General features: G+C 47.7%; 1 pseudogene; it reads right to left on the bottom strand.

Annotated features, from left to right (window-relative positions):
* Positions 1 to 427: 427 nt before the first annotated feature.
* Positions 428 to 7,276, bottom strand: part of LOC147729920 (uncharacterized) — a 98,327-nt pseudogene continuing 91,478 nt past the window's right edge.

The raw sequence follows: 7,276 nt of genomic DNA, 5'->3' as shown, positions 1-7,276 counted from the left end.
TGGCGTGGACGATGGAGCAGGTCCCGCCCCAATGCTGAGAAACCCTTCATCGGACCTCTCTGAAAAGGAGGCCTGGATCGCTTTGATCTTATCCGTAAAGAACTTGGCAAGATCACAGACCCACGACTCAGATGACACTAATTGAGGCAAATTGGATCTAGGGGCCGTAAACTCCCTCACCACAGCGAAGATCTCCTTGCAAGAGTTGGAGGACGCCTCTATCCTTCTGGCAAGATATTCCTTTTTAGCACAGAGAATATTGCAATGGTAGGCTTTACCTGCCAACCTATAGGCAAGTCTGGCCTTACTAGAATCAAATACTGTTCCTCCTCTCCCCACCAGACACCAATAGGTGCGTCTCTACCTACTGCTCTAGCATGTGCCTGGATACAAGTGCAAACATTTGTTTGGTGGCAGCCTAGTGTGTTTAGCTAATGATCCTGCTGATTGCTTGCAAAGATGGAAAGTCATCGTCCTCAATGTGCAGGGTTTTGTGCGCTGCAGTGTCCTGCTGGGACAGTACTTGCTTGCAGGTGGGACAGGTGCAGCAGTCAAGTTGGTAAGTGCTGGAATTATTCTGCCACACATTCTTCTTATTCTTCTTCTGTTTGTTGGATCCTTGCTTTTCTTCGATGAGAAAGTCATGGTGGGCAGATAGCAGCTCTTGTTGGTTGCCATTATCAGGAAGGAGAACCAACAACTCATTAAAGATTCTCATGAAATTGTCTCCTAATAGTAATATCTTTCCTGTACCAAAGTACATAATTTTAGTTTTATTTCAACTGACTGAAAGGGCATTCATTTAATTATAGCACCCCAAATAATCCAGTCCACACTGTACCACAACCAGTCTTACGTCAAAGAATAGTAGATCATCTGTAAAGAACAGAGTGGAAAATGGATACTTTTCCAGTTTTGAGGAAAAGCGTCCTTTACCCATTCCACTCTCTGAAAATCACTAATGTAGGTATTAAACAAGATAGGGAGTACTCAACCCTGTCACACTCCAGAAGCACCATAAATTCATGTTGGCATCTTTATGTCCCCCAGATCCTTGAGAAGGGTCCGTGCCTCATTACGGATTATGCACAATAGATGAACTAACCATTGTGCACCCACAGAAGAGCATCTATATCCATCACAAAGCTTGATTCACTTTCTCAAATACAATCCACATATTCATAATGCATTGGCACACCACCATCCCTAGAGGCCTACCTTGCAATTAATATACGTGTCACTATATTGTGCATAGTTGATATTCCCAATCGAAAATCATATGTTTTCTAGTAAATGATATTTCTGCAAAAACTTAAGCAAAGCAATTGTACATTTGATTATTATTTACGAAGTATATGGTTACTGAGGATAAGGTCACCAGATGAAAATCTACTATCAGTAGCACCATGGACTTGCATGAGTTGTAATCCCAGATCAATTCAATTGAACTACATTTCTATATAACAATGTTTGAGGATGGAAAAATGTTGTGTGCCTGATAACATGGAACCAATTTGTGGTGGAAAAAATTATTTACTAGTAAATATCAGGTTTAAAATGGCCTAGTGAATGTGGCACACTGATTTTGTAAATTTACAGTGGTCATATTTTCAGTACGGTGAATAGACGTCCGCTCTGTCAGACTATCGTCCATCGTATTTTGATATCTCTACCAGCCCTGCGGAGACGTCTGTGCCTTCAAAAGAGCTCCGCCAAAGGCACAGATAGTTTGCTATGCGGTCCCAATGCTTTAGTGGCCGCTCAGTAAACTTTTTGGGGAGTTTGTTCCGGATTAACAGGAAACTAATAACCCTGATAGTTTTCGCCCAGGGTGTGTCAGTCATTTTTTTTTTCAGTTTGTGAACACCAGAATGTTCCTGGCCGTCCTGAACGGAATAAAAAGTAGACCAGAACGTCTGCTCTAAATGGGATGGATGATCTGATGCACCTACACAGACGCCCCCAACTCTGACGGGCTAGAGTTTTCACTGGCAGAGACAGCAGGGGTAGCGCCATCCGAAACATGAAGGTCTAGTGGCTCAAAATAGAACGAGCGGACTGTCAGTATGGAGGACAGGCTACTTGGCTTCTTTTGTAGCAGAGTACCCAGTCCACCAAATTCAAATTCCGCCTCCCCTGTAAGGTTAGAAAATCCATGCGTGATGCAAAATAAGAACTTATATATTGTGGTAGCAATGCAATTTGGTTTTACAAGTGTAGGAACATCTTTTTTTTCTTCAAATAGCTATTTTGATAATTCTTATTAAATTATGTATTGGAATAATGTGGTGTTTTTATTATTCTTTATGTTTTTTAGGCAAAATATATAAAAATAAACAAAAGTTGACTTGTTGGTTTACTACCACCCTTCACTGCATATTGGCACTGCAGAACACAGGAGAGAAGCAATGTCTGTGTGCTAAAGGTATTTACCCTTATGCATCAAGGTTCTCAGATCGAAGAACCAACTTCCTATCGCTTATCAATAGGTGGAGGTTCAACGGCTGGTGATCATTTATATACATTTATACATGTATGAAGTCTTCACTAACATATCTCAGGAAGTATTTCTCTCTATTACACAAATGGCTTATAGAGGCACTTTTTTTTATTTCTTTCCTGATTCCTCCATTGGTCTCACAATTACGTCACTGAGAAAAACATTTTTAAATGACAGCAACCCCCTTGAACTCTCTTATTATTTTCTGCAAGAAGCTGGTACCTGATTAACTGTGATATACAATTGTTAGATTCATGCATGACCAGCACACGTAAAACAGTCATGTAAATGTTCACTAATTTATGTGCCTCTTGCATGCTCTACGAAGAGTCTCTTCATATTCATCAAATGCCTCATTGCCTGCTCCATCCATGAGAGGCGGTAAATATTCGAATACACCCTAGCCTTCAAAATTAATCACAAGTGCTTACTTTCCTTGTCATCATTAATGGATCCCAGGAACATATGATATTACCTACCTTGAACCTTTCCCTCCATTTCATCACTGGCTAACCTGAGTTTGCTAAAAGCAAGCAGGTGTGGCACAATCAACTGTGTGGTAGCAGCAATGGATAATTCCCACACTGGTTTAATACAAACAGTGCAAGAGCTTTACATATATCCCTTGCAAAATTACCGAAAATGTGTATCACTAATTTTACATGTTGCAAAAACTCAAAATGTAGGTTTTTTAATGGATTCAAATTCTACACAGGAAGCGAGCACCTCTCTGAAAAGTGCTTTATTTTGTTGCTGGCATAGCTACACTGCATCCAGGTACACACCACAGAGTACTTCCACCATGTGATCCTTCCTACATGGTATAAATAATAATTGATACTTGTATAGCGCACTACTCACACCGCAAGGGTCTCAAGGCGCTTGTACGAATACCGCTGTGGAACCAATCCTGGCTTTCCCTGTGAGGCGTCCACTCCTGGGCACCCCCAAGGTGTAGGCCAGGCATCCTTATCGTTGTGGGGGCCGTTGTGGAGATTAAGCAAGCTATTGCCTACAGTTGCAGAGTGGGACTCCATGATTGGAATAGGCACCGAGGCAAGAATTATCAGGTCCGTGGAATTTTTGAGCCCTAGACCCGCCGAGGCGGGGAATTGAACTCTGGTCCCGGGCTAGACCTCTGCATCAGGCTCTGCCGCTCTAATCATTGAGCCACACTTCTAGTTAGCTTAATGTCCATGTGTCTTACAGTCTTCAATTGTAGGTGGAAAAAAGTTGAAACGTTACTTGGGGTGTGCACTGCACATATAGAAACACATTTTTGGGTAGCAAATCTTGTCTCTACTTTGCATATTATGAGCATGCGCTTCACTGACATGTGCACCATTTCTCAAAAATCTGGCAATATTAAACACAACGGTAAACTACATATTGCTAAAAATAAGTGAACTGGTGCACTCTCAAAATGGCCGCAATCAACAGTGAGGCTTGTGTTGGGTCTTAAGTGTGGGGTAGAACTGGAATGTATATTGGAATGCAAGTGTTGGGTAGAACTGGAACGTGGGTTGGAATCTGGAATGGTGTTTTTGAGGGCAGTGACAGTTGCTTGTTTCCCTGCTGCCCTGCTGGTTGTGTTTCCCTGCTGAAGGAATAAAGTTAATTCCTACCGGAGTGGAGCCTCTTCATTCTTCTGACGCAGCATTCTTTCAGCTTGGCAGGGTAACTCGGACAAACTTAGATAGAAGTAAAGGCAGATTGGTATGACACCACATGATCCCAAGAGAAGGGGTCACCAAATGACAGATGTCGAGAGAACCATTATGACAGAACATAATATCGACACACTCGCTGTGCAGCCAGTCACCTTCAAGATGGCAGACACTTTAAGAGGTGGCCTAAAACTGAACTATTTCTACGAGAAATAGAGCTGTATATTAAGCCTGCCAGCCCAAATCCATTTTACTTCACAGATCATATTTTAAATTAGCAGGCGACGATTTACAATCCGCTGTCTATTGATGTTAACACACCTCCCAGTGCCAGTATGGTGCGTGGTGCCTTTATTGAAGCACGCCGAGTTCCACAGTAGGAAGGCTGCAGTGAATACAGAATAATAGCTCTGCCAATGTCGTGTCTGAAACCTGGTAACAGGCCGCAGGACAAGGCAAAGCTCAAGAGCTTGTAGTGCATAGAATTAAATAATAGAGACTTCCAGCTAGGCAGGTAGATTTCCTAGCATAAGTATACGATAAACATATCCGAGCAGCAAAGGAGTGTTGCTTGTAAAGTTAGGAGGAATGTCACGGAGGCCGCCCCCACAGGGGGCTTAGAGGGCCGGCGCCTTAACCCACACCAGGCACCCCCCGGAAAAAAACAGTTCGGGGCACTCCCAGAAGCGGGAAAGTCCGTGCCACTCCTCCCAACCCCCCGCTAGCTGCGCCAGGTGGGCGACGGGCCCACCGGCCAATGGGGTCAGCGCAGGGGTCAAACCCCCAATAGGAAAAAGGGGCCAGCTAGCCGGAGATGCAAAAAATGGGGCATAAAAGCGCCGCGCCCGAGTCCAGCTGGCATCATGGACCGGGGCAGCGGCAGCACAGCAGAGGAATCTTGGACCTGGCGAGATCACCTGGGGGATCCGAGGCGAAGCGCTGCCCGAACAGCAAGCGATCAGGCTGAACGAGTGACAACCCCTCCCCCGACCTCTCGCGGAGGCTCTTCGTGGATGTAGCGTTACCTTTGGGGGGCAGTGCCGAGCTGAGCCAGGAGCACAGGGCAGAGAACAGCAGAGAAGCGGTCATCCGGGATGCAGCGCTCACCGGAGGCCCGTCGGAGAAGGGAATACACAGCGTCAAGGGCCGGCGCCTGCAAAACAGGAACCGGAAGCGGCCGAGCAGTTCCGGGGCAGCGGGGCCGGGTCAGGCTAGCGGTCCAGGCGCTACGGGCCCGGAGCATTCGTCACCCCAGCACAAAGACGCACGGCAAGCGGGAGGCCAGGGCTTGTCGCCTGCTCGTCAGTAGGGCAGCGGCACGCACACGGCTCTGAGGCCGAATCTCAATGTCGGAACTGTGCCAGCGGGAAGTAAGGCACCAGCAGGCAGCCCGGTGTCGGTCTGGAGCCTCTCCGGCCACGGGGAAACCAGCAGGCGGCAAAAAGCATAGGTTGGTGCATCAAGCAGGCGGCAGCACCCCGCCAAGGACCTAATACTTTGAAAATCGGACAGCAGAGTCCCGAGAGGGCAGCAAGCAGTGTGAAGGCAGGGGACTGCAGGGCGGCAGACAATACAGCTAAAGGGTTAGATTGGTACATTGATCGGGCAGCTGCACCCCGCCAGGGACCTGAACAATTGTTAAATAGGTCAGCAGAGTCACGTGAAGGCAGCAAACAGGTAGCAAGCAGTGCAGCTACACACTGGCAGGAACATTATTGGAAACAGCCGGAGGCAAGGCGAACAGCAGGTGCAGTAGCAGGCACAGTCACACGGCAGCTCACCCACCCACACTTCCAGCATGAGCAGTATCCGGGCAGCCTCCGAGGTGCACGGAACGGAGTGGCTGCAGCCACACTTGGGGCTGGGCGCAGGGGAAGGACCAAGCAATCAGCCGCCAGCAGGAACAGAGGAGCCAGCGCGAAAATGACTGAAAAGACCACCAGCCAAGCTACAGGACGCGGCAGCAACTAAGAAAACACAACAGAAAAGTAAAGCCCCCCCGCCTACAGACAACCCAAGGGCAGCAAGACCGAGCGGTGTGATGGAGACAGCAGCAACACGTGGTGCTCATCATGCAGGGGCGTAACATGCAGGGGGATGGGAGTACTAGCGACCCAGGGGAGGGGGAATGTTCTGCCATGGCACCTGATAGACCCAGGGTGGGTTAGACAAGCACAATTAAGTGCACAAGGCCCCATGCCAGGAGGGCAAGGAGGTTTAGGGTCACCTGTAGCAGGCTGGGGCGGACCACCCATTGCCCCTCCGGTGCAGGAGCCATATGCACGCCCCTCCCCCGGCCTCGCATCCTTGACAACCAGGGCCACGGGGCTAGCAAGCCTGATACCATTGTCAGTTAAGGAGAGATTTTGGGAAAAAGAATTTATAGACATCTTTACATTATTAGAGATCCAGTTAGATGGGCTAGACCTCACAGCCTGTGACAAGAAGGACGAGGATAGAAGAGAGAGGAGGAGAGAAAGGAAGGAGCGGAATTTTGACAATTGGCTAGACGCTTTTAGGATCATGGTGTGCATAATTGTAGAGAAGTTCCCGCGCTGCACTGCAGACCTATGGCTCTATGAATCTAACATACACAATGCACAGAGGCAGTTCCCCGGGGATGCATGGTTAGAGTATGACAAAGGTTTTCGCTTAAAGAGGCAGAGCCATCCAGAAATGGAATGGAATGAGGAGGATGTGTCTGGCTTCATCCACAAGATGATGATTGCCAAGGAGACCAGGAGCTGGACAGGGAGGAACGAGCAGCCCTTTCGTTCCCCCTTTCACAAGAGAAAAATAGGACTTTCCAAAAAAGCAGAGCGCGCAACACATGGAGGGCCTCGCCACTACGGGGAGGGGCAGCCATATGCTGGAAGTACGAAGCCAATGAATGCTCATGGGGTCCTCTTACAAGTTCCTACACATTTTCTCCAGTTGTGGTGGAGGGCACCCAGCAGCTGGGTGCAAGCACAAGGGCGACCAAGGAAGAGACAAAAAAGAGAAAAGGAAGAAGCATTAAGGCGACAGCAGTGCGCAGAGGGGGTCCAAGGGATTTTCAACAATATAACCTGGCCAGGTCCCCCATCTACACAAAACAATTGCGCAGGCT

The sequence above is a fragment of the Lissotriton vulgaris genome, chromosome 2_1, assembly GCF_964263255.1.
Source record: "Lissotriton vulgaris chromosome 2_1, aLisVul1.2, whole genome shotgun sequence".
In the NCBI taxonomy this organism is placed as follows: Eukaryota; Metazoa; Chordata; class Amphibia; order Caudata; family Salamandridae; genus Lissotriton; species Lissotriton vulgaris.
This window is presented reverse-complemented; position numbering and strand designations above follow the sequence as displayed.